Raw genomic sequence first — 20,587 nt, forward strand, 5'->3', positions numbered from 1 at the left:
GCTTGTTCAGGGTGGTGCGGCTGTAGATATTGGTTTCTAAATGACCTACATCTCTTACACATCTCAAAACCAGCATTGAAAGAAGCCGGAACAAGAGAAAATAAAAAAAAAAAGCCTACAGCACCTGTTATTCCCAGGTTGTCTCCCATACAAGTACTATCCAGGCCCGGCGCTGCTTAGCTTCCAAGATCAGACGATATTGGGCTTGGTAAGGGTTGTATGTCTGTAGGTATTGGTTTCTTAATGACCTACATCTCTTATGCATCTCAAAACCAGCATTGAAGGAAGCCGGAATAAGAGAAAATAAAAAAAAAGGCCTACAGCTCCTGGTATTCTCAGGTGGTCTCCTATCCAAGTACTAACCAGGCTCGGTCCTGCTTAGCTTCCAAGATCAGACAAGATTAGGCTTGTTCAGGGTGGTGTGACTGTTGGTATTGGTTTCCAAATGACCTACATCTCTTATACATCTCAAAACCAGCATTAAAGGAAGCGGAACAAGAGAAAATAAAAAAAAGGCCTGCAGCACATGGTATTCCCAGGTGGTCTCCCATCCAAGTACTAACCTGGCCTGGCCCTGCATAGCTTCCAAGATCAGACGAAATTGGACTTGTTCAGGGAGGTGTGGCTGTAGGCATTGGTTTATTAATGACCTACATTTCTTATACATCTCAAAACCAGCATTGAAGGAAGCCGGTACAAGAGAAAAAAAAAAAAAAAAGGCATACAGCACTTGGCATTCCCAGTTGGTCACCCATCCAAGTACTAACCAGGCCCTGCCCTGCTTAGCTTCCAAGATCAGACGAGATTGGGCTTGTTCAGGGTGGTGTTGATGTAGATATTGGTTTCTTAATGACCTACATTTCTTATACATCTCAAAACCAGCATTGAAGGAAGCAGGAACAAGAGAAAATAAAAAAAAAAGGCCTGCAGCACCTGGTATTACCAGGTGGTCTCCCATCCAAGTACTAACCAGGCATGGCCCTGCTTAGCATCCAAGATCAAACAAGATTGGGCTTGTTCAGGGTGGTGTGGCTATAGGTATTGGTTTCCTAATGATCTACATTTCTTATACATCTCAAAACCAGCATTGAAGGAAGCAGGAACAAGAGAAAATAAAAAAAAAAGGCCTGCAGCACCTGGTATTCCCAGGTGGTCTCCCATCCAAGAACTAACAAGGCCCGGCCCTGCTTAGCTTCCAGGAGCAGATGAGATTGGGCTTGTTCAGGGCGGTGTGGCTGTAGGTATTGGCTTCCTAATGACCTACATCTCTTATACATCTGAAAACCAGCATTGAAGGAAGCTGAATAAGAACAAATAAAAAAAAAAGGCCTACAGCATCTGGTATTGCCAGGTGTCCTCCCATCCAAGAACTAACCAGGCCCGGCCCAGCTTATCTTCCAAGATCAGACAAGATTGGGCTTGTTCAGGGCGGTGTGGCTGTAGGCATTGGTTTCCTAATGACCTAAATCTCTTATACATCTCAAAACCAGCATTGAAGAAAGCCAGAACAGGAACAAGAGAAAATAAAAAAAAAAAGGCCTACAGCACTTGGTATTCTCAGGTGGTCTGTCATCCAATTACTAACCAGGCCCGGCCCTGCTTAGCTTCCAAGATCAGACGAGATTGAGCTTGTTCAGGGTGGTATGGCTGCAAGTATTGGTTTCCTAATGACCTACATCTCTTATACATCTCAAAACCAGCATTGAAGGAAGCCGGAATAAGAGAAAATAAAAATAAAAGGCCTACAGCACCTGGTATTTCCAGGTGGACTCCCATCCAAGTACTAACCAGGCATGGCCCTGCTTAGCATCAAAGATCAAACAAGATTGGGCTTGTTCAGGGTGGTGTAGCTATAGGTATTGCTTTCCTAATGATCTACATTTCTTATACATCTCAAAACCAGCATTGAAGGAAGCAGGAACAAGAGAAAATAAAAAAAAAAGGCCTGCAGCACCTGGTATTCCCAGGTGGTCTCCCATCCAAGAACTAACAAGGCCCGGCCCTGCTTAGCTTCCAGGAGCAGATGAGATTGGGCTTGTTCAGGGCGGTGTGGCTGTAGGTATTGGCTTCCTAATGACCTACATCTCTTATACATCTGAAAACCAGCATTGAAGGAAGCTGAATAAGAACAAATAAAAAAAAAAGGCCTACAGCATCTGGTATTGCCAGGTGTCCTCCCATCCAAGAACTAACCAGGCCCGGCCCAGCTTATCTTCCAAGATCAGACAAGATTTTGCTTGTTCAGGGCGGTGTGGCTGTAGGCATTGGTTTCCTAATGACCTAAATCTCTTATACATCTCAAAACCAGCATTGAAGAAAGCCAGAACAGGAACAAGAGAAAATAAAAAAAAAAAGGCCTACAGCACTTGGTATTCTCAGGTGGTCTGTCATCCAATTACTAACCAGGCCCGGCCCTGCTTAGCTTCCAAGATCAGACGAGATTGAGCTTGTTCAGGGTGGTATGGCTGCAAGTATTGGTTTCCTAATGACCTACATCTCTTATACATCTCAAAACCAGCATTGAAGGAAGCCGGAATAAGAGAAAATAAAAATAAAAGGCCTACAGCACCTGGTATTTCCAGGTGGACTCCCATCCAAGTACTAACCAGGCCCGGTTCTGCTAAGCTTCCAAGATCAGGCTTGTTCAGGGTGGTATGGCTGTAGGTATTGGTTTCCTAATGACCTACATCTCTTATACATCTCAAAACCAGCATTGAAGGAACCTGGAATAAGAGAAAAAAAAAAAAGGCCTACAGCACTTGGTATTCCCAAGTGGTCTCCCGTCCAAACACTAAGCAGGCACAGCCTTGCTTAGCGTCCAAGATCAGACGAGATTGGGCTTGTTCAGGGTGGTGTGGCTGTAGGTATTGGTTTCATAATGACCTACATCTCTTATACATCTCAAAACCAGCAATGAAAGAAGCCGGAAAAAGAGCAAATAAAAAAAAAGGCCTACAGCACCTGGTATTCCCAGGTGGTCTCCCATCCAAGTACTAACCAGGCTCTGCCCTGCTTAGCGTCCAAGATCAAACGAGATTGGGCTTGTTTAGGGCCTTGAGGCTGTAGGTATTGGTTGCACAATGACCTACATCTCTTATACATCTCAAAACCAGCATTGAAAGAAGCAGGAACAAGAGAAAATAAAAAAAAAAGGCCTGCAGCACCTGGTATTCCCAGGTGGTCTTCCGGCAGAGTACTAACCAGGCCCGGCCCTGCTTAGCTTCCAAGATCAAACGAGATTGGGCTTGTTCAGGGTGGTGTGGCTGTAGGAATTGGCTTCCTAATGACCTACATCTCTTATACATCTCAAAACCTGCATTGAAGGAAGCCGGTAAAAGAGCAAATAAAAAAAAAAAGGCCTACAGCATCTGGTATTGCCAGGTGGTCTCCCATCCAAGAACTAACCAGGCCCGGCCCTGCTTAGCTTAAAAGATCAGACGAGATTGGGCTTGTTCAGGGTGGTGTGACTGTAGGTATTGGTTTCCTAATGACCTACATCTCTTATACATCTCAAAACCTGCATTGAAGGAAGCCGGTAAAAGAGCAAATAAAAAAAAAAGGCCTACAGCATCTGGTATTGCCAGGTGGTCTCCCATCCAAGAACTAACAAGACCCAGCACTGCTTAGCTTCCAAGATCAGACGAGATTGGGGTTGTTCAGGGCGGTGTTGCTGTAGGTATTGGTTTCGTAATGACCTACATCTCTTATACATCTCAAAACCAGCATTAAAGGAAGCGGAACAAGAGAAAATAAAAAAAAGGCCTGCAGCACATGGTATTCCCAGGTGGTCTCCCATCCAAGTACTAACCAGGCCCGGCCCTGCTTAGCTTCCAAGATCAAACGAGATTGGGCTTGTTCAGGGTGGTGTGGCTGTAGGTATTGGCTTCCTAATGACCTACATCTCTTATACATCTCAAAACCTGCATTGAAGGAAGCCGGAATAAGAGCAAATAAAAAAAAAAGGCCTACAGCTCCTGGTATTCTCAGGTGGTCTCCCATCCAAGTACTAACCAGGCTCGGTCCTGCTTAGCTTCCAAGATCAGACAAGATTAGGCTTGTTCAGGGTGGTGTGACTGTTGGTATTTGTTTCCAAATGACCTACATCTCTTATACATCTCAAAACCAGCATTAAAGGAAGCGGAACAAGAGAAAATAAAAAAAATTCCTGCAGCACATGGTATTCCCAGGTGGTCTCCCATCCAAGTACTAACCAGGCCTGGCCCTGCTTAGCGTCCAAGATCAAACAAGATTGGGCTTGTTCAGGGTGGTGTGGCTATAGGTATTGGTTTCCTAATGAACTACATCTCTTATACATCTCAAAACCAGCATTGAAAGAAGCCGGAACAAGAGCAAATAAAAAAAAAAGGCCTACAGCACCTGGTATTCCCAGGTGGTCTCCCATCCAAGAACTAACAAGGCCCGGCCCTGCTTAGCTTCCAGGAGCAGATGAGATTGGGCTTGTTCAGGGCGGTGTGGCTGTAGGTATTGGCTTCCTAATGACCTACATCCCTTATACATCTGAAAACCAGCATTGAAGGAAGCCGAATAAGAACAAATAAAAAAAAAAGGCCTACAGCATATGGTATTGCCAGGTGTCCTCCCATCCAAGAACTAACCAGGCCCGGCCCAGCTTATCTTCCAAGATCAGACAAGATTGGGCTTGTTCAGGGCGGTGTGGCTGTAGGTATTGGTTTCCTAATGACCTAAATCTCTTATACATCTCAAAACCAGCATTGAAGAAAGCCAGAACAGGAACAAGAGAAAATAAAAAAAAAAAAAGGCCTACAGCACTTGGTATTCTCAGGTGGTCTGCCATCCAATTACTAACCAGGCCCAGCCCTGCTTAGCTTCCAAGATCAGACGAGATTGAGCTTGTACAGGGTGGTATGGCTGCAAGTATTGGTTTCCTAATGACCTACATCTCTTATACATCTCAAAACCAGCATTGAAGGAAGCCGGAATAAGAGAAAATAAAAATAAAAGGCCTACAGCACCTGGTATTTCCAGGTGGTCTCCCATCCAAGTACTAACCAGGCCCGGTTCTGCTAAGCTTCCAAGATCAGACTTGTTCAGGGTGGTATGGCTGTAGGTATTGGTTTCCTAATGACCTACATCTCTTATACATCTCAAAACCAGCATTGAAGGAAGCTGGAATAAGAGAAAAAAAAAAAAGGCCTACAGCACTTGGTATTCCCAGGTGGTCTCCCGTCCAAACACTAACCAGGCACAGCCTTGCTTAGTGTCCAAGATCAGGCTTGTTCAGGGTGGTGTGGCTGTAGGTATTGGTTTCCTAATGACCTACATCTCTTATACATCTCAAAACCAGCAATGAAAGAAGCCGGAAAAAGAGCAAATAAAAAAAAAATGCCTACAGCACCTGGTATTCCCAGGTGGTCTCCCATCCATGTACTAACCAGGCTCTGCGCTGCTTAGCTTCCAAGATCAGATGAGATTGGGCTTGTTCAGGGTGGTGTTGCTGTAGATATTGTTTTCCTAATGACCTACATCTCTTATACATCTCAAAACCAGCATTGAAGGAAGCCGGAATAAGAGAAAATAAAAAAAAAGGCTTAAAGCACATGGTATTCCCAGGTGGTCTCCCATCCAAGAACTAAAAAGACCCGGCCCTGCTTAGCTTCCAAGATAAGACGAGATTGGGCTTGTTCAGGGTGGTGTGGCTGTAATTATTGGCTTCTTAATGACCTACATCTCTTATACATCTCAAAACCAGCATTGAAGGAAGCAAGACCAAGAGAAAATAAAAAAAAAAAAGGCTTACAGCACCTGGTATTCCCAGGTGGTCTCATATCCAAGTACTTACCAGGCATGGCATTGCATAGCTTCCAAGATCAGATGAGATTGGGCTTGTTCATGGTGGTGTGGCTGTAGGTATTGGTTTCCTCATGACCTACATCTCTTATACATCTCAAAACCAGCATTGAAGAAAGCCGGAACAAGAGAAAATAAAAAAAAAAAGCCTACAGCACCTGGTATTTCCATGTGGTTTCATATCCAAGTACTAACCAGGCCCGGCTCTGCTTAGTTTCCAAGATCAGACAAGATTGGTCTTGTTTAGGGTGGTGTGGCTGTAGGCGTTGGTTTTATAATGACGTACATCTCTTATACATCTCAAAACCAGCATTGAAGGAAGCCGGAATAAGACAAGATAAAAAAAAAAGGACTACAGCACCTGGTATTCCAAGGTGAGCTCCCATCCAAGTACTAACCAGGCCCGGCTCTGCTTAGCTTCCAAGATCAGACGAGATTGGGCTTGTTCAGGGAGGTGCAGCTGTAGGTATTGGTTTTCTAATGACCTACATCTCTTATACATCTCAAAACCAGCATTGAAGGAAGCCAGAACAAGAGGAAATAAAAAAAAAGCCTACAGCACCTGGTACTCCCAGGTGGTCTCCCATCAAAGTACTAACCAGGCCCTGCCCCGCTTAGCTTCCAAGTTCAGATGAGATTGTGCTTGTTCAGGATGGTATGGCTGTAGGTATTGGTTTCCTAATGACCTACATCTCTAATACATCTCAAAAAAAGCATTGAAGGAAGCCGGAACAAGAGCAAATAAAAAAAAAGGCATACAGCACCTGGCATTCCCAGGTGGTCTCCCATCCAAGTACTAACCAGGCCCGGCCTTGCTTAGCGTCCAAGATCAGACGAGATTGGGCTAGTTCAGGGTGGTATGGCTGTAGGTATTGGCTTCCTAATGACCTACATCTCTAATACATCTCAAAACCAGCATTGAAAGAAGCCGGAACAGGAACAAGAGAAAATAAAAAAAAAAGGCCTACAGCACTTGGTATTCTCAGGTGGTCTGCCATCCAATTACTAACCAGGCCCAGCCCTGCTTAGCTTCCAAGATCAGACGAGATTGAGCTTGTACAGGGTGGTATGGCTGCAAGTATTGGTTTCCTAATGACCTACATCTCTTATACATCTCAAAACCAGCATTGAAGGAAGCCGGAATAAGAGAAAATAAAAATAAAAGGCCTACAGCACCTGGTATTTCCAGGTGGTCTCCCATCCAAGTACTAACCAGGCCCGGTTCTGCTAAGCTTCCAAGATCAGGCTTGTTCAGGGTGGTATGGCTGTAGGTATTGGTTTCCTAATGACCTACATCTCTTATACATCTCAAAACCAGCATTGAAGGAAGCTGGAATAAGAGAAAAAAAAAAAAGGCCTACAGCACTTGGTATTCCCAGGTGGTCTCCCGTCCAAACACTAACCAGGCACAGCCTTGCTTAGCGTCCAAGATCAGGCTTGTTCAGGGTGGTGTGGCTGTAGATATTGTTTTCCTAATGACCTACATCTCTTATACATCTCAAAACCAGCATTGAAGGAAGCCGGAATAAGAGAAAATAAAAAAAAAGGCTTAAAGCACCTGGTATTCCCAGGTGGTCTCCCATCCAAGAACTAAAAAGACCCGGCCCTGCTTAGCTTCCAAGATAAGACGAGATTGGGCTTGTTCAGGGCGGTGTGGCTGTAGTTATTGGCTTCCTAATGACCTACATCTCTTATACATCTCAAAACCAGCATTGAAGGAAGCCAGACCAAGAGAAAATAAAAAAAAAAGGCTTACAGCACCTGGTATTGCCAGGTGGTCTCATATCCAAGTACTTACCAGGCACGGCATTGCATAGCTTCCAAGATCAGATGAGATTGGGCTTGTTCAGGGTGGTGTGGCTGTAGGTATTGGTTTCCTCATGACCTACATCTCTTATACATCTCAAAACCAGCATTGAAGAAAGCCGGAACAAAAGAAAAAAAAAAAAAAAAGCCTACAGCACCTGGCATTCCCAGTTGTTCACCCATCCAAGTATTAACCAGGGCAAGCCTTGCTTAGCTTCCAAGATCAGATGAGACTGGGCTTGTTCAGGGTGGTGTGGCTGTAGGTATTGGTTTCCTAATGACCTACATCTCTTATACATCTCAAAACCAGCATTGAAAGATGCGGATCAAAAGCAAATAAAAAAAAAAGGCCTACAGCACCTGGTATTCCCAAGTGGTCACCCATCCATGTAAAAACCAGGCCTGGTCCTGCTTAGCTTCCAAGATCACATGAGATTGGGCTTGTTCAGGATGGTGTCGCTGTAGATATTGGTTTCCTAATGACCTACATCTCTTATACATCTGAAAACCAGCATTGAAAGAAGCCGGAACAAGAGAAAAAAAAAATAAAAAAATGGCATACAGCACCTGGCATTCCCAGGTGGTCTCCCATCCAAGTACTAACCAGGCCCGGCATTGCTTAACGTCCAAGATCAGACGAGATTGGGCTTGTTCAGGGTGGTATGGCTGTAGGTATTGGTTTCCTAATGACCTACATCTCTAATACATCTCAAAACCAGCATTGAAAGAAGCCAGAACAAGAGCAAATAAAAAAAAAAGCCTACAGCACCTGGTATTCCCAGGTGGTCTCCCATCCAAGTACTAACCATGCCCGGCTCTGCTTAGCTTCCAAGATCAGATGAGATTGGGCTTTTTCAGACTGGTGTGGCTGCAGATATTGGTTTCCTAATGACCTACATCTCTTGTACATCTGAAAACCAGCATTGAAAGAAGCCGGAGCAAGAGAAAATAAAAAAAAAAAGGCCTACAGCACTTGGTATTCTCAGGTGGTCTCCCATCCAATTACTAACCAGGCCCGGCCCTGCTTAACTTCCAAGATCAGACGAGAGTGGGCTTGTTCAGGGTGGTGTAATTGTAGGTGTTGGTTTCCTAATGACATACATCTCTTATACATCTCAAAACCAGCATTGAAGGAAGCCGGAACAGGAACAAGAGAAAATAATTAAAAAAAGGCCTACAGAACCTGTTATTCTCAGGTGGTCTCCCATCCAAGTACTAACCAGGCCCTGCCCTGCTTAGCTTCCAAGATCAGACAAGATTGGACTTGTTCAGGGTGGTGTGGCTGTAGGTATTGGTTTCCTAATGACCTACATCTCTTATACATCTCAAAACCAGCATTGCAGGAAGCCGGAATAAGAGAAAATAAAAAAAAAAGGCTTAAAGCACCTGGTATTCCCAGGTGGTCTCCCATCCAAGAACTAACAAGACCTGGCTCTGCTTAGCTTCCAAGATCAGACGAGATTGGGCTTGTTCAGGGCGGTGTGGCTGTAGGTATTGGCTTCCTAATGACCTACATCTCTTATACATCTCAAAACCAGCTATGAAGGAAGCCGGAATAAGAGAAAATAAAAAAAAAAGCCTACATCACCTGGTATTCTCAGGTGGTCTCCCATCCAAGTACTAACCAGGCCCGGCCCTGCTTAGCTTAAAAGATCAGACGAGATTGGGCTTGTTCAGGGTGGTATAGCTGTAGGTATTGTTTTCTTATTGACCTACATCTCTTATACATCTGAAAACCAGCATTGAAGGAAGCCGGAACAAGAGAAAAAAAAAAAAAAGGCCTACAGAACCTGGTAATCCCAGGTGGTCTCCCATCCAAGTACCAAACAGGCCCGGCCTTCCTTGCTTAGCGTCCAAGATCAGATGAGATTGGGCTTGTTCAGGGTGGCATGGCTGTAGGTATCTGTTTCCTAATGACCTACATCTCTTATACATCTCAAAACCAGCATTGAAAGCAGCAGGAACAAGAGCAAATAAAAAAAAAGGCCTACAGAACCTGGTAATCCCAGGTGGTCTCCCATCCAAGTACTAACCAGGCCTGGCACTGCTTAGCTTCTAAGATCAGGCTTGTTCAGGGTGGTGTGGCTGTAGGTATTGGTTTCATAATGACCTACATCTCTTATACATCTTAAAACCAGCATTGAAAGAAGCCGGAACAAGAGCAAATAAAAATAAAAGGCCTACAGCACCTGGTATTTCCAGGTTGTCTCCCATCCAAGAACTAATCAGGCTCGGCACTGCTTAGCTTCCAAGATCAGACGAGATTGGACTTGTTCAGTGCGGTGTGGCTGTAGGTATTGGTTTCCTAATGACCTACATCTCTTATACATCTCAAAACCAGCTATGAAGGAAGCCGGAATAAGAGAAAATAAAAAAAAGGCCTACAGTACCTGGTATTCCCTGGTGGTCTCCCATCCAAGTACTAACCAGGCCTGGAGCTGCTTAACTTCCAAGATCAAACGAGATAGAGCTTGTTCAGTGTGGTATGGCTGTAGGTGTTTGTTTCCAAATGACCTACATCTCTTATACATCTCAAAACCAGCATTGAAAGATGCCGGATCAAATGCAAATAAAAAAAAAGGCCTACAGCACCTGGTATTGCCAGGTGGTCTCTCATCCAAGAACTAACCAGGCCCGGCCCAGCTTATCTTCCAAGATCAGACGAGATTGGGCTTCTTCAGGGCGGTGTGGCTGTAGGTATTGGTTGCCTAATGACCTACATCTCTTATACATCTCAAAACCAGCTATGAAGGAAGCCGGAATAAGAGAAAATAAAAAAAAAGCCTACAGTACCTGGTATTCCCTGGTGGTCTCTCATCCAAGTACTAACCAGGCCCGGCCCTGCTTAACTTCCAAGATCAAACGAGATAGAGCTTGTTCAGTGTGGTATGGCTGTAGGTGTTTGTTTCCAAATGACCTACATCTCTTATACATCTCAAAACCAGCATTGATGAAATCCGGAAAAAGAGAAAATAAAAAAAAAAGGCCTACAGCACCTGGTATTCCCAGGTGGTCACCCATCCAAGTAAAAACCAGGACTGGCCCTGCTTAGCTTCCAAGATCAGATGAGATTGGGCTTGTTCAGGATGGTGTGGCTGTAGATATTGGTTTCCTAATGTCCTACATCTCTTATACATCTCAAAACCAACATTGAAAGAAGCCGAAACAAGAGCAAATAAAAAAAAAAAGCCTACAGCACCTGGTATTGCCAGGTGGTCTCTCATTCAAGAACTAACCAGGCCCGGCCCAGCTTATCTTCCAAGATCAGACGAGATTGGGCTTCTTCAGGGCGGTGTGGCTATAGGTATTGGCTTCCTAATGACCTACATCTCTTATACATCTCAAAACCAGCTATGAAGGAAGCCGGAATAAGAGAAAATAAAAAAAAAAAGTCCTACAGCACTTGGTATTCTCAGGTGGTCTCCCATCCAATTACTAACCAGGCCCGGCCCAACTTCAGAGATCAGACGAGATTGGGCTTGTTCATGGTGGTGTGGCTGTAGGTATTGGTTTACTAATGACCTACATCTCTTATACATCTCAAAACCAGCATTGAAGGAAGCCGGAACAAGAGAAAATAAAAAAAAAAGCCTACATCACCTGGTAGTCTCAGGTGGTCTCCCATCCAAGTACTAACCAGACCTGGCCCTGCTTAGCGTCCAAGATCAGACGAGATTGGGCTTGTTCAGGGTGGTATGGCTGTAGGTATTGGTTTTACTATTGACCTACATCTCTTATACATCTGAAAACCAGCATTGAAGGAAGCCGGAACAAAAGAAAATAAAAAAAAAAGACATACAGCACCTGGTATTCCCAGGTGGTCTCCCATCCAAGTACTAACAAGACCCGGCCCTGCTTAGCGTCCAAGATCAGACGAGATTGGGTTTGTTCAGGGTGGTGTGGCTGTAGGTATTGGTTTTCTAATGACATACATCTCTTATACATCTCAAAACTAGCACTGAACGAAGCCGGCAAAGGAACAATAGGAAATTAAAAAAAAAAAAGGCTTACAGCACCTGGTATTCCCAGGTGGTCACCCATGCAAGTACTAACCAGGCCCAGCTCTGCTTAGCTTCCAAGATCAGACGATATTGGGCTTGTTCAGGGTTGTATGTCTGTAGGTATTGGTTTCCTAATGACCTACATCTCTTATGCATCTCAAAACCAGCATTGAAGGAAGCCGGAAGAAGAGAAAATGAAAAAAAAAAAGGCCTACAGCTCCTGGTATTCTCAGGTGGTCTCCCATCCAAGTACTAACCAGGCTGGGTGCTGCATAGCTTTCAAGATCAGGCTTGTTCAGGGTGGTGTGACTGTTGGTATTGGTTTCTTAATGATCTACATCTCTTATACATCTCAAAACCAGCATTGAAAGAAGTCGGAACAAGAGAAAATAAAAAAAAAAAGGCATACAGCACCTTGCATTCCCAGGTGGTCTCCCATCCAAATACTAACCAGGCCCGGCCTTGCTTAGTGTTCAAGATCAGACGAGATTGGGCTTGTTCAGAGTGGTATGGCTGTAGGTATTGGTTTCCTAATGACCTACATCTCTTATACATCTCAAAACCAACATTAAAAGAAGCCGGAACAAGAGCAAATAAAAAAAAAAAGCCTACAGCACTTAGTATTCCCAGGTGGTCTCCCATCCAAGTACTAACCAGGCCCGGCCCTGCTTAGCTTCCAAGATCAGATGAGATTGGGCTTTTTCAGGGTGGTGTGGCTGTAGATATTGGTTTCCTAATGACCTACATCTCTTATACATCTCAAAACCAGCAATGAAAGAAGCCGGATAAAGAGCAAATAAAAAAAAAAGGCCTACAGCACCTGGTATTCCCAGGTGGTCTCCCATCCAAGTACTAACCAGGCCCGGCCCTGCTTAGCTTAAAAGATCAGACGAGATTGGGCTTGTTCAGGGTGGTGTGACTGTAGGTATTGGTTTCCTAATGACCTACAACTCTTATACATCTCAAAACCAGCAATGAAAGAAGCCGGAAAAAGAGCAAATAAAAAAAAAAGGCCTACAGCACCTGGTATTCCCAGGTGGTCTCCCATCCATGTACTAACCAGGCTCTGCGCTGCTTAGCTTCCAAGATCAGATGAGATTGGGCTTGTTCAGGGTGGTGTTGCTGTAGATATTGTTTTCCTAATGACCTACATCTCTTATACATCTCAAAACCAGCATTGAAGGAAGCCGGAATAAGAGAAAATAAAAAAAAAGGCTTAAAGCACCTGGTATTCCCAGGTGGTCTCCCATCCAAGAACTAAAAAGACCCAGCCCTGCTTAGCTTCCAAGATAAGACGAGATTGGGCTTGTTCAGGGCGGTGTGGCTGTAGTTATTGGCTTCCTAATGACCTACATCTCTTATACATCTCAAAACCAGCATTGAAGGAAGCCAGACCAAGAGAAAATAAAAAAAAAAGGCTTACAGCACCTGGTATTGCCAGGTGGTCTCATATCCAAGTACTTACCAGGCACGGCATTGCATAGCTTCCAAGATCAGATGAGATTGGGCTTGTTCAGGGTGGTGTGGCTGTAGGTATTGGTTTCCTCATGACCTACATCTCTTATACATCTCAAAACCAGCATTGAAGAAAGCCGGAACAAGAGAAAATAAAAAAAAAAAGCCTACAGCACCTGGCATTCCCAGTTGTTCACCCATCCAAGTATTAACCAGGGCAAGCCTTGCTTAGCTTCCAAGATCAGATGAGACTGGGCTTGTTCAGGGTGGTGTGGCTGTAGGTATTGGTTTCCTAATGACCTACATCTCTTATACATCTCAAAACCAGCATTGAAAGATGCGGATCAAAAGCAAATAAAAAAAAAAGGCCTACAGCACCTGGTATTCCCAGGTGGTCACCCATCCATGTAAAAACCAGGCCTGGTCCTGCTTAGCTTCCAAGATCACATGAGATTGGGCTTGTTCAGGATGGTGTCGCTGTAGATATTGGTTTCCTAATGACCTACATCTCTTATACATCTGAAAACCAGCATTGAAAGAAGCCGGAACAAGAGAAAAAAAAAAAAAAAAAAGGCATACAGCACCTGGCATTCCCAGGTGGTCTCCCATCCAAGTACTAACCAGGCCCGGCATTGCTTAACGTCCAAGATCAGACGAGATTGGGCTTGTTCAGGGTGGTATGGCTGTAGGTATTGGTTTCCTAATGACCTACATCTCTAATACATCTCAAAACCAGCATTGAAAGAAGCCAGAACAAGAGCAAATAAAAAAAAAAGCCTACAGCACCTGGTATTCCCAGGTGGTCTCCCATCCAAGTACTAACCAGGCCCGGCTCTGCTTAGCTTCCAAGATCAGATGAGATTGGGCTTTTTCAGACTGGTGTGGCTGCAGATATTGGTTTCCTAATGACCTACATCTCTTGTACATCTGAAAACCAGCATTGAAAGAAGCCGGAGCAAGAGAAAATAAAAAAAAAAAGGCCTACAGCACTTGGTATTCTCAGGTGGTCTCCCATCCAATTACTAACCAGGCCCGGCCCTGCTTAACTTCCAAGATCAGACGAGAGTGGGCTTGTTCAGGGTGGTGTAATTGTAGGTGTTGGTTTCCTAATGACATACATCTCTTATACATCTCAAAACCAGCATTGAAGGAAGCTGGAACAGGAACAAGAGAAAATAATTAAAAAAAGGCCTACAGAACCTGTTATTCTCAGGTGGTCTCCCATCCAAGTACTAACCAGGCCCTGCCCTGCTTAGCTTCCAAGATCAGACAAGATTGGACTTGTTCAGGGTGGTGTGGCTGTATTTATTGGTTTCCTCATGACCTACATCTCTTATACATCTCAAAACCAGCATTGCAGGAAGCCGGAATAAGAGAAAATAAAAAAAAAAGGCTTAAAGCACCTGGTATTCCCAGGTGGTCTCCCATCCAAGAACTAACAAGACCTGGCTCTGCTTAGCTTCCAAGATCAGACGAGATTGGGCTTGTTCAGGGCGGTGTGGCTGTAGGTATTGGCTTCCTAATGACCTACATCTCTTATACATCTCAAAACCAGCTATGAAGGAAGCCGGAATAAGAGAAAATAAAAAAAAAAGCCTACATCACCTGGTATTCTCAGGTGGTCTCCCATCCAAGTACTAACCAGGCCCGGCCCTGCTTAGCTTAAAAGATCAGATGAGATTGGGCTTGTTCAGGGTGGTATAGCTGTAGGTATTGTTCTCCTATTGACCTACATCTCTTATACATCTGAAAACCAGCATTGAAGGAAGCCGGAACAAGAGAAAAAAAAAAAAAAGGCCTACAGAACCTGGTAATCCCAGGTGGTCTCCCATCCAAGTACCAAACAGGCCCGGCCTTCCTTGCTTAGCGTCCAAGATCAGATGAGATTGGGCTTGTTCAGGGTGGCATGGCTGTAGGTATCTGTTTCCTAATGACCTACATCTCTTATACATCTCAAAACCAGCATTGAAAGCAGCAGGAACAAGAGCAAATAAAAAAAAAGGCCTACAGAACCTGGTAATCCCAGGTGGTCTCCCATCCAAGTACTAACCAGGCCTGGCACTGCTTAGCTTCTAAGATCAGGCTTGTTCAGGGTGGTGTGGCTGTAGGTATTGGTTTCATAATGACCTACATCTCTTATACATCTTAAAACCAGCATTGAAAGAAGCCGGAACAAGAGCAAATAAAAATAAAAGGCCTACAGCACCTGGTATTTCCAGGTTGTCTCCCATCCAAGAACTAATCAGGCTCGGCACTGCTTAGCTTCCAAGATCAGACGAGATTGGACTTGTTCAGTGCGGTGTGGCTGTAGGTATTGGTTTCCTAATGACCTACATCTCTTATACATCTCAAAACCAGCTATGAAGGAAGCCGGAATAAGAGAAAATAAAAAAAAGGCCTACAGTACCTGGTATTCCCTGGTGGTCTCCCATCCAAGTACTAACCAGGCCTGGAGCTGCTTAACTTCCAAGATCAAACGAGATAGAGCTTGTTCAGTGTGGTATGGCTGTAGGTGTTTGTTTTCAAATGACCTACATCTCTTATACATCTCAAAACCAGCATTGAAAGATGCCGGATCAAATGCAAATAAAAAAAAAGGCCTACAGCACCTGGTATTGCCAGGTGGTCTCTCATCCAAGAACTAACCAGGCCCGGCCCAGCTTATCTTCCAAGATCAGACGAGATTGGGCTTCTTCAGGGCGGTGTGGCTGTAGGTATTGGTTTCCTAATGACCTACATCTCTTATACATCTCAAAACCAGCTATGAAGGAAGCCGGAATAAGAGAAAATAAAAAAAAGGCCTACAGTACCTGGTATTCCCTGGTGGTCTCCCATCCAAGTACTAACCAGGCCTGGAGCTGCTTAACTTCCAAGATCAAACGAGATAGAGCTTGTTCAGTGTGGTATGGCTGTAGGTGTTTGTTTCCAAATGACCTACATCTCTTATACATCTCAAAACCAGCATTGAAAGATGCCGGATCAAATGCAAATAAAAAAAAAGGCCTACAGCACCTGGTATTGCCAGGTGGTCTCTCATCCAAGAACTAACCAGGCCCGGCCCAGCTTATCTTCCAAGATCAGACGAGATTGGGCTTCTTCAGGGCGGTGTGGCTGTAGGTATTGGTTTCCTAATGACCTACATCTCTTATACATCTCAAAACCAGCTATGAAGGAAGCCGGAATAAGAGAAAATAAAAAAAAGGCCTACAGTACCTGGTATTCCCTGGTGGTCTCCCATCCAAGTACTAACCAGGCCCGGCCCTGCTTAACTTCCAAGATCAAACGAGATAGAGCTTGTTCAGTGTGGTATGGCTGTAGGTGTTTGTTTCCAAATGACCTACATCTCTTATACATCTCAAAACCAGCATTGATGAAATCCGGAAAAAGAGAAAATAAAAAAAAAAGGCCTACAGCACCTGGTATTCCCAGGTGGTCACCCATCCAAGTAAAAACCAGGACTGGCCCTGCTTAGCTTCCAAGATCAGATGAGATTGGGCTTGTTCAGGATGGTGTGGCCGTAGATATTGGTTTCCTAATGTCCTACATCTCTTATACATCTCAAAACCAACATTGAAAGAAGCCGGAACAAGAGCAAATAAAAAAAAAAAAAGCCTACAGCACCTGGTATTGCCAGGTGGTCTCTCATTCAAGAACTAACCAGGCCCGGCCCAGCTTATCTTCCAAGATCAGACGAGATTGGGCTTCTTCAGGGCGGTGTGGCTATAGGTATTGGCTTCCTAATGACCTACATCTCTTATACATCTCAAAACCAGCTATGAAGGAAGCCGGAATAAGAGAAAATAAAAAAAAAAAGTCCTACAGCACTTGGTATTCTCAGGTGGTCTCCCATCCAATTACTAACCAGGCCCGGCCCAACTTCAGAGATCAGACGAGATTGGGCTTGTTCATGGTGGTGTGGCTGTAGGTATTGGTTTACTAATGACCTACATCTCTTATACATCTTAAAAACCAGCATTGAAGGAAGCCGGAACAAGAGAAAATAAAAAAAACCCCTACATCACCTGGTAGTCTCAGGTGGTCTCCCATCCAAGTACTAACCAGACCTGGCCCTGCTTAGCGTCCAAGATCAGACGAGATTGGGCTTGTTCAGGGTGGTATGGCTGTAGGTATTGGTTTTACTATTGACCTACATCTCTTATACATCTGAAAACCAGCATTGAAGGAAGCCGGAACAAAAGAAAATAAAAAAAAAAGACATACAGCACCTGGTATTCCCAGGTGGTCTCCCATCCAAGTACTAACAAGACCCGGCCCTGCTTAGCGTCCAAGATCAGACGAGATTGGGTTTGTTCAGGGTGGTGTGGCTGTAGGTATTGGTTTTCTAATGACATACATCTCTTATACATCTCAAAACTAGCACTGAACGAAGCCGGCAAAGGAACAATAGGAAATTAAAAAAAAAAAAGGCTTACAGCACCTGGTATTACCAGGTGGTCACCCATCCAAGTACTAACCAGGCCCAGCTCTGCTTAGCTTCCAAGATCAGACGATATTGGGCTTGTTCAGGGTTGTATGTCTGTAGGTATTGGTTTCCTAATGACCTACATCTCTTATGCATCTCAAAACCAGCATTGAAGGAAGCCGGAACAAAAGAAAATAAAAAAAAAAGGCCTACAGCACCGTGTATTCCCAGGTGGTCTCCTATCCAAGTACTAACCAGGCCCGGCCCTGTTTAGCTTCCAAGATCAGATGAGATTGGGATTGTTCAGGGTGGTGTGGCTGTAGGTATTGGTTTCCTAATGACCTACATCTCTTATACATCTCAAAACCAGCTATGAAGGAAGCCGGAATAAGAAAAAATAAAAAATAAGGCCTACAGCACCTGGTATTCCCAGCTGGTCTCCCATCCAAGTACTAACCATGCCCGGCCCTGCTTAGCTTCAGAGATCAGACGAGATTGGGCTTGTTCAGGGTGGTGTGGCTGTAGGTATTGGATTTCTAATGACATACATCTCTTATACATCTCAAAACTAGCATTGAAGGAAGCCGGAACAGGAACAAGAGAAAATAAAAAAAAAAAGGCCTACAGCACTTGGTATTCTCAGGTGGTCTCCTATCCAAGTACTAACCAGGCCCTGCCCTGCTTAGCTTCCAAGATCAGATGAGATTGGGCTTGTTCAGGGTGGTGTGGCTGTAGGTATTGGTATTCTAATGACCTACATCTCTTTTACATCTCAAAACCAGCATTGAAGGAAGCTGGAACAAGAGAAAAAAAAAAAAAAAAAAGCCTACAGCACCTGATATTCACAGGTGGTCTCCCATCCAAGTACTAACCAGGCCCTGTCCTGCTTAGCTTCCAAGTTCAGATGAGATTGTGCTTGTTCAGGGTGGTGTGGCTGCAGGTATTGGTGTCCTAATGACCTACATTTCTTATACATCTCAAAACCAGCATTGAAGGAAGCCGGAACAAGAGAAAATAAAAAAAAAGGCATACAGCACCTAGCATTCCCAGTTAGTCACCCATCCAAGTACTAACCAGGCCCTGCCCTGCTTAGCTTCCAAGATCAGACGAGATTGGGCTCGTTCAGGGTGGTCTGGCTGTAGATACTGTTTTCCTAATGACCTACATTTCTTATACATCTCAAAACCAACATTGAAGGAAGCAGGAACAAGAGAAAATAAAAAAAAAATGCCTACAGCACCTGGTATTCCCAGTTGGTCTCCCATCCAAGTACTAACCAGGCCCGACCTTGCTTAGCATCCAAGATCAGACGAGATTGTGCTTGTTCAGGGTGGTATGGCTGTAGGTATTGGTTACTTAATGACCTACATCTCTTATACATCTCAAAACCAGCATTGAAGGAAGCCGGAACAAGAGAAAAAAAAAAAAAAGGACTACAGCACCTGGTATTCCCAGGTTGTCTCCCATCCAAGTATAAACCAGGCCCTGCCCTGCTTAGCTTCCAAGATCAGACGAGATTGGACTTGTTCAAGGTGGTGTAGCTGTAGGTATTGGTTTCCTAATGACCTACATCTCTTATACATCTCAAAACCAGCATTAAAGGAAGCCGGAACAAGAGAAAAAAAAAAAAAAAGCCTACATCACCTGGCAGTCTCAGGTGGTCTCCCATCCAAGTACTAACCAGACCTGGCCCTGCGTAGCTTCCAAGATCAGATGAGATTGGGCTTGTTCAGGGTGGTATGGCTGTAGGTATTGGTTTCCTATTGACCTACATCTCTTATACATCTGAAAACCAGCATTGAAGGAAGCCGGAACAAGAGAAAATAAAAAAAAAAGGCATACAGCACCTGCTATTCCCAGGTGGTCTCCCATCCAAGTACTTACCAGGCCCGGCCCTGCTTAGCTTCCAAGATCAGACGAGATTGGGCTTGTTCAGGGTGGTGTGGCTGTAGGTATTGGTTTTCTAATGACATACATCTCTTATACATCTCAAAACTAGCACTGAACGAAGCCAGCACAGGAACAAGAGGAAATTTTTTAAAAAAAAGGCCTACAGCACCTGGTATTCCCAGGTGGTCACCCATCCAAGTACTAACCAGGCTAGGCCCTGCTTAACTTCCAAGATCAGACGATATTGGGCTTGTTCAGGGTTGTATGTCTGTAGGTATTGGTTTCCTAATGACCTACATCTCTTATGCATCTCAAAACCAGCATTGAAGGAAGCCAGAATAAGAGAAAATGAAAAAAAAAAAGGCCTACAGCTCCTGGTATTCTCAGGTGGTCTCCCATCCAAGTACTAACCAGGCTCGGTCCTGCATAGTTTTCAAGATCAGGCTTGTTCAGGGTGGTGTGACTGTTGGTATTGGTTTCCTAATGATCTACATTTCTTATACATCTCAAAACCAGCATTGAAGGAAGTCGGAACAAGAGAAAATAAAAAAACAAGGCCTACAGCATCTGGTATTCCCAGGTGGTCACCCATCCAAGTAAAAACCAGGCCTGGCCCTGCTTAGCTTCCAAGATCAGATGAGATTGGGCTTGTTCAGGATGGTGTCGCTGTAGATATTGGTTTCCTAATGACCTACATCTCTTATACATCTCAAAACCAGCATTGAAAGAAGCCGGAACAAGAGAAAAAAAAAAAAAAAAGGCATACAGCACCTGGCATTCCCAGGTGGTCTCCCACCCAACTATTAACCAGGCCCGGCCTTGCTTAGCATCCAAAATCAGACGACATTGGGCTTGTTCAGAGTGGTATGGCTGTAGGTATTGGTTTCCTAATGACCTACATCTCTTATACATCTCAAAACCAACATTGAAGGAAGCCGGAACAAGAGAAAATTAAAAAAAAGCCTACATCACCTGGTATTCTCAGGTGGTCTCCCACCCAAGTACTAAATAGGCCTGGCCCAGATTAGCTTCCAAGATCAGATGAGATTGGGCTTGTTCAGGGTATTATGGATGTAGGTATTGGTTTCCTATTGACCTACATCCCTTATACATCTCAAAACCAGCATTGATCAAAGCCGGAACAAGAGAAAATAAAAAAAAAATGCCTACAGCACCTGGTATT

At 44.3% G+C, this 20,587-nt stretch overlaps 3 non-coding genes and 72 pseudogenes across 3 annotated transcripts; all 75 read right to left on the reverse strand.

Annotated features, from left to right (window-relative positions):
- Positions 1-28, reverse strand: part of LOC142130321 (5S ribosomal RNA) — a 119-nt pseudogene extending 91 nt beyond the window's left edge.
- Positions 29-314: 286 nt separating this feature from the next.
- On the reverse strand, positions 315-433 carry LOC142136582 (5S ribosomal RNA; annotated as a pseudogene).
- Positions 434-514: 81 nt separating this feature from the next.
- Positions 515-633, reverse strand: LOC142136051 (5S ribosomal RNA; annotated as a pseudogene).
- An 85-nt stretch (positions 634-718) lies between these two features.
- Positions 719-837, reverse strand: LOC142131419 (5S ribosomal RNA; annotated as a pseudogene).
- Positions 838-921: 84 nt separating this feature from the next.
- LOC142136775 (5S ribosomal RNA) lies at positions 922-1,040 on the reverse strand (annotated as a pseudogene).
- An 84-nt stretch (positions 1,041-1,124) lies between these two features.
- LOC142135788 (5S ribosomal RNA) lies at positions 1,125-1,243 on the reverse strand (annotated as a pseudogene).
- An 83-nt stretch (positions 1,244-1,326) lies between these two features.
- Positions 1,327-1,445, reverse strand: LOC142136806 (5S ribosomal RNA; annotated as a pseudogene).
- A 91-nt stretch (positions 1,446-1,536) lies between these two features.
- LOC142136077 (5S ribosomal RNA) lies at positions 1,537-1,655 on the reverse strand (annotated as a pseudogene).
- Positions 1,656-1,942: 287 nt separating this feature from the next.
- Positions 1,943-2,061, reverse strand: LOC142135810 (5S ribosomal RNA; annotated as a pseudogene).
- A 293-nt stretch (positions 2,062-2,354) lies between these two features.
- Positions 2,355-2,473, reverse strand: LOC142136078 (5S ribosomal RNA; annotated as a pseudogene).
- Positions 2,474-2,949: 476 nt separating this feature from the next.
- LOC142134218 (5S ribosomal RNA) lies at positions 2,950-3,068 on the reverse strand (annotated as a pseudogene).
- An 84-nt stretch (positions 3,069-3,152) lies between these two features.
- LOC142125129 (5S ribosomal RNA) lies at positions 3,153-3,271 on the reverse strand (annotated as a pseudogene).
- An 85-nt stretch (positions 3,272-3,356) lies between these two features.
- LOC142136523 (5S ribosomal RNA) lies at positions 3,357-3,475 on the reverse strand (annotated as a pseudogene).
- An 84-nt stretch (positions 3,476-3,559) lies between these two features.
- On the reverse strand, positions 3,560-3,678 carry LOC142136399 (5S ribosomal RNA; annotated as a pseudogene).
- An 81-nt stretch (positions 3,679-3,759) lies between these two features.
- On the reverse strand, positions 3,760-3,878 carry LOC142117992 (5S ribosomal RNA; annotated as a pseudogene).
- An 84-nt stretch (positions 3,879-3,962) lies between these two features.
- On the reverse strand, positions 3,963-4,081 carry LOC142136137 (5S ribosomal RNA; annotated as a pseudogene).
- An 81-nt stretch (positions 4,082-4,162) lies between these two features.
- On the reverse strand, positions 4,163-4,281 carry LOC142136359 (5S ribosomal RNA; annotated as a pseudogene).
- An 84-nt stretch (positions 4,282-4,365) lies between these two features.
- Positions 4,366-4,484, reverse strand: LOC142130929 (5S ribosomal RNA; annotated as a pseudogene).
- A 295-nt stretch (positions 4,485-4,779) lies between these two features.
- LOC142129872 (5S ribosomal RNA) lies at positions 4,780-4,898 on the reverse strand (annotated as a pseudogene).
- A 467-nt stretch (positions 4,899-5,365) lies between these two features.
- Positions 5,366-5,484, reverse strand: LOC142128622 (5S ribosomal RNA; annotated as a pseudogene).
- A 694-nt stretch (positions 5,485-6,178) lies between these two features.
- LOC142134267 (5S ribosomal RNA) lies at positions 6,179-6,297 on the reverse strand (annotated as a pseudogene).
- An 82-nt stretch (positions 6,298-6,379) lies between these two features.
- Positions 6,380-6,498, reverse strand: LOC142136936 (5S ribosomal RNA). Its single transcript, XR_012687604.1, has one exon. It is a non-coding gene; the product is annotated as a 5S ribosomal RNA (ribosomal RNA).
- Positions 6,499-6,581: 83 nt separating this feature from the next.
- On the reverse strand, positions 6,582-6,700 carry LOC142119230 (5S ribosomal RNA; annotated as a pseudogene).
- Positions 6,701-6,790: 90 nt separating this feature from the next.
- On the reverse strand, positions 6,791-6,909 carry LOC142129879 (5S ribosomal RNA; annotated as a pseudogene).
- An 872-nt stretch (positions 6,910-7,781) lies between these two features.
- On the reverse strand, positions 7,782-7,900 carry LOC142136666 (5S ribosomal RNA; annotated as a pseudogene).
- An 83-nt stretch (positions 7,901-7,983) lies between these two features.
- On the reverse strand, positions 7,984-8,102 carry LOC142134713 (5S ribosomal RNA; annotated as a pseudogene).
- Positions 8,103-8,190: 88 nt separating this feature from the next.
- On the reverse strand, positions 8,191-8,309 carry LOC142120968 (5S ribosomal RNA; annotated as a pseudogene).
- Positions 8,310-8,392: 83 nt separating this feature from the next.
- LOC142121222 (5S ribosomal RNA) lies at positions 8,393-8,511 on the reverse strand (annotated as a pseudogene).
- Positions 8,512-8,596: 85 nt separating this feature from the next.
- Positions 8,597-8,715, reverse strand: LOC142134444 (5S ribosomal RNA; annotated as a pseudogene).
- A 91-nt stretch (positions 8,716-8,806) lies between these two features.
- LOC142126290 (5S ribosomal RNA) lies at positions 8,807-8,925 on the reverse strand (annotated as a pseudogene).
- A 286-nt stretch (positions 8,926-9,211) lies between these two features.
- On the reverse strand, positions 9,212-9,330 carry LOC142124998 (5S ribosomal RNA; annotated as a pseudogene).
- A 482-nt stretch (positions 9,331-9,812) lies between these two features.
- Positions 9,813-9,931, reverse strand: LOC142136430 (5S ribosomal RNA; annotated as a pseudogene).
- Positions 9,932-10,013: 82 nt separating this feature from the next.
- LOC142134278 (5S ribosomal RNA) lies at positions 10,014-10,132 on the reverse strand (annotated as a pseudogene).
- An 83-nt stretch (positions 10,133-10,215) lies between these two features.
- LOC142134889 (5S ribosomal RNA) lies at positions 10,216-10,334 on the reverse strand (annotated as a pseudogene).
- Positions 10,335-10,416: 82 nt separating this feature from the next.
- LOC142129967 (5S ribosomal RNA) lies at positions 10,417-10,535 on the reverse strand (annotated as a pseudogene).
- Positions 10,536-10,619: 84 nt separating this feature from the next.
- On the reverse strand, positions 10,620-10,738 carry LOC142129431 (5S ribosomal RNA; annotated as a pseudogene).
- Positions 10,739-10,822: 84 nt separating this feature from the next.
- LOC142136410 (5S ribosomal RNA) lies at positions 10,823-10,941 on the reverse strand (annotated as a pseudogene).
- Positions 10,942-11,223: 282 nt separating this feature from the next.
- LOC142133113 (5S ribosomal RNA) lies at positions 11,224-11,342 on the reverse strand (annotated as a pseudogene).
- Positions 11,343-11,427: 85 nt separating this feature from the next.
- On the reverse strand, positions 11,428-11,546 carry LOC142119507 (5S ribosomal RNA; annotated as a pseudogene).
- A 93-nt stretch (positions 11,547-11,639) lies between these two features.
- On the reverse strand, positions 11,640-11,758 carry LOC142136081 (5S ribosomal RNA; annotated as a pseudogene).
- A 280-nt stretch (positions 11,759-12,038) lies between these two features.
- Positions 12,039-12,157, reverse strand: LOC142136206 (5S ribosomal RNA; annotated as a pseudogene).
- Positions 12,158-12,241: 84 nt separating this feature from the next.
- On the reverse strand, positions 12,242-12,360 carry LOC142112989 (5S ribosomal RNA). Its single transcript, XR_012681323.1, has one exon. It is a non-coding gene; the product is annotated as a 5S ribosomal RNA (ribosomal RNA).
- Positions 12,361-12,444: 84 nt separating this feature from the next.
- LOC142119010 (5S ribosomal RNA) lies at positions 12,445-12,563 on the reverse strand (annotated as a pseudogene).
- An 84-nt stretch (positions 12,564-12,647) lies between these two features.
- Positions 12,648-12,766, reverse strand: LOC142126599 (5S ribosomal RNA; annotated as a pseudogene).
- A 489-nt stretch (positions 12,767-13,255) lies between these two features.
- On the reverse strand, positions 13,256-13,374 carry LOC142136667 (5S ribosomal RNA; annotated as a pseudogene).
- An 83-nt stretch (positions 13,375-13,457) lies between these two features.
- LOC142133863 (5S ribosomal RNA) lies at positions 13,458-13,576 on the reverse strand (annotated as a pseudogene).
- Positions 13,577-13,663: 87 nt separating this feature from the next.
- Positions 13,664-13,782, reverse strand: LOC142120979 (5S ribosomal RNA; annotated as a pseudogene).
- An 83-nt stretch (positions 13,783-13,865) lies between these two features.
- Positions 13,866-13,984, reverse strand: LOC142113167 (5S ribosomal RNA). The gene has a single exon (XR_012681355.1). It is a non-coding gene; the product is annotated as a 5S ribosomal RNA (ribosomal RNA).
- An 85-nt stretch (positions 13,985-14,069) lies between these two features.
- LOC142134455 (5S ribosomal RNA) lies at positions 14,070-14,188 on the reverse strand (annotated as a pseudogene).
- Positions 14,189-14,279: 91 nt separating this feature from the next.
- Positions 14,280-14,398, reverse strand: LOC142135164 (5S ribosomal RNA; annotated as a pseudogene).
- Positions 14,399-14,684: 286 nt separating this feature from the next.
- On the reverse strand, positions 14,685-14,803 carry LOC142123214 (5S ribosomal RNA; annotated as a pseudogene).
- Positions 14,804-15,285: 482 nt separating this feature from the next.
- On the reverse strand, positions 15,286-15,404 carry LOC142136431 (5S ribosomal RNA; annotated as a pseudogene).
- Positions 15,405-15,486: 82 nt separating this feature from the next.
- On the reverse strand, positions 15,487-15,605 carry LOC142134289 (5S ribosomal RNA; annotated as a pseudogene).
- Positions 15,606-15,688: 83 nt separating this feature from the next.
- On the reverse strand, positions 15,689-15,807 carry LOC142134900 (5S ribosomal RNA; annotated as a pseudogene).
- Positions 15,808-15,889: 82 nt separating this feature from the next.
- LOC142134311 (5S ribosomal RNA) lies at positions 15,890-16,008 on the reverse strand (annotated as a pseudogene).
- An 83-nt stretch (positions 16,009-16,091) lies between these two features.
- On the reverse strand, positions 16,092-16,210 carry LOC142134922 (5S ribosomal RNA; annotated as a pseudogene).
- Positions 16,211-16,292: 82 nt separating this feature from the next.
- On the reverse strand, positions 16,293-16,411 carry LOC142121024 (5S ribosomal RNA; annotated as a pseudogene).
- Positions 16,412-16,495: 84 nt separating this feature from the next.
- Positions 16,496-16,614, reverse strand: LOC142128733 (5S ribosomal RNA; annotated as a pseudogene).
- An 86-nt stretch (positions 16,615-16,700) lies between these two features.
- Positions 16,701-16,819, reverse strand: LOC142136411 (5S ribosomal RNA; annotated as a pseudogene).
- Positions 16,820-17,101: 282 nt separating this feature from the next.
- Positions 17,102-17,220, reverse strand: LOC142135821 (5S ribosomal RNA; annotated as a pseudogene).
- Positions 17,221-17,305: 85 nt separating this feature from the next.
- LOC142119518 (5S ribosomal RNA) lies at positions 17,306-17,424 on the reverse strand (annotated as a pseudogene).
- Positions 17,425-17,517: 93 nt separating this feature from the next.
- LOC142136419 (5S ribosomal RNA) lies at positions 17,518-17,636 on the reverse strand (annotated as a pseudogene).
- An 84-nt stretch (positions 17,637-17,720) lies between these two features.
- LOC142120515 (5S ribosomal RNA) lies at positions 17,721-17,839 on the reverse strand (annotated as a pseudogene).
- Positions 17,840-17,922: 83 nt separating this feature from the next.
- Positions 17,923-18,041, reverse strand: LOC142126643 (5S ribosomal RNA; annotated as a pseudogene).
- Positions 18,042-18,132: 91 nt separating this feature from the next.
- LOC142113740 (5S ribosomal RNA) lies at positions 18,133-18,251 on the reverse strand (annotated as a pseudogene).
- An 86-nt stretch (positions 18,252-18,337) lies between these two features.
- LOC142120803 (5S ribosomal RNA) lies at positions 18,338-18,456 on the reverse strand (annotated as a pseudogene).
- Positions 18,457-18,539: 83 nt separating this feature from the next.
- Positions 18,540-18,658, reverse strand: LOC142123103 (5S ribosomal RNA; annotated as a pseudogene).
- Positions 18,659-18,742: 84 nt separating this feature from the next.
- On the reverse strand, positions 18,743-18,861 carry LOC142120836 (5S ribosomal RNA; annotated as a pseudogene).
- An 83-nt stretch (positions 18,862-18,944) lies between these two features.
- Positions 18,945-19,063, reverse strand: LOC142135142 (5S ribosomal RNA; annotated as a pseudogene).
- Positions 19,064-19,146: 83 nt separating this feature from the next.
- Positions 19,147-19,265, reverse strand: LOC142136068 (5S ribosomal RNA; annotated as a pseudogene).
- An 84-nt stretch (positions 19,266-19,349) lies between these two features.
- LOC142114864 (5S ribosomal RNA) lies at positions 19,350-19,468 on the reverse strand (annotated as a pseudogene).
- Positions 19,469-19,561: 93 nt separating this feature from the next.
- LOC142123070 (5S ribosomal RNA) lies at positions 19,562-19,680 on the reverse strand (annotated as a pseudogene).
- Positions 19,681-19,959: 279 nt separating this feature from the next.
- LOC142133929 (5S ribosomal RNA) lies at positions 19,960-20,078 on the reverse strand (annotated as a pseudogene).
- An 85-nt stretch (positions 20,079-20,163) lies between these two features.
- On the reverse strand, positions 20,164-20,282 carry LOC142136810 (5S ribosomal RNA; annotated as a pseudogene).
- Positions 20,283-20,364: 82 nt separating this feature from the next.
- Positions 20,365-20,483, reverse strand: LOC142132643 (5S ribosomal RNA; annotated as a pseudogene).
- Between the last annotated feature and the right edge of the window lie 104 nt (positions 20,484-20,587).

The sequence above is a fragment of the Mixophyes fleayi genome, chromosome 1 (genome assembly GCF_038048845.1).
Source record: "Mixophyes fleayi isolate aMixFle1 chromosome 1, aMixFle1.hap1, whole genome shotgun sequence".
Lineage (NCBI taxonomy): Eukaryota > Metazoa > Chordata > Amphibia > Anura > Limnodynastidae > Mixophyes > Mixophyes fleayi.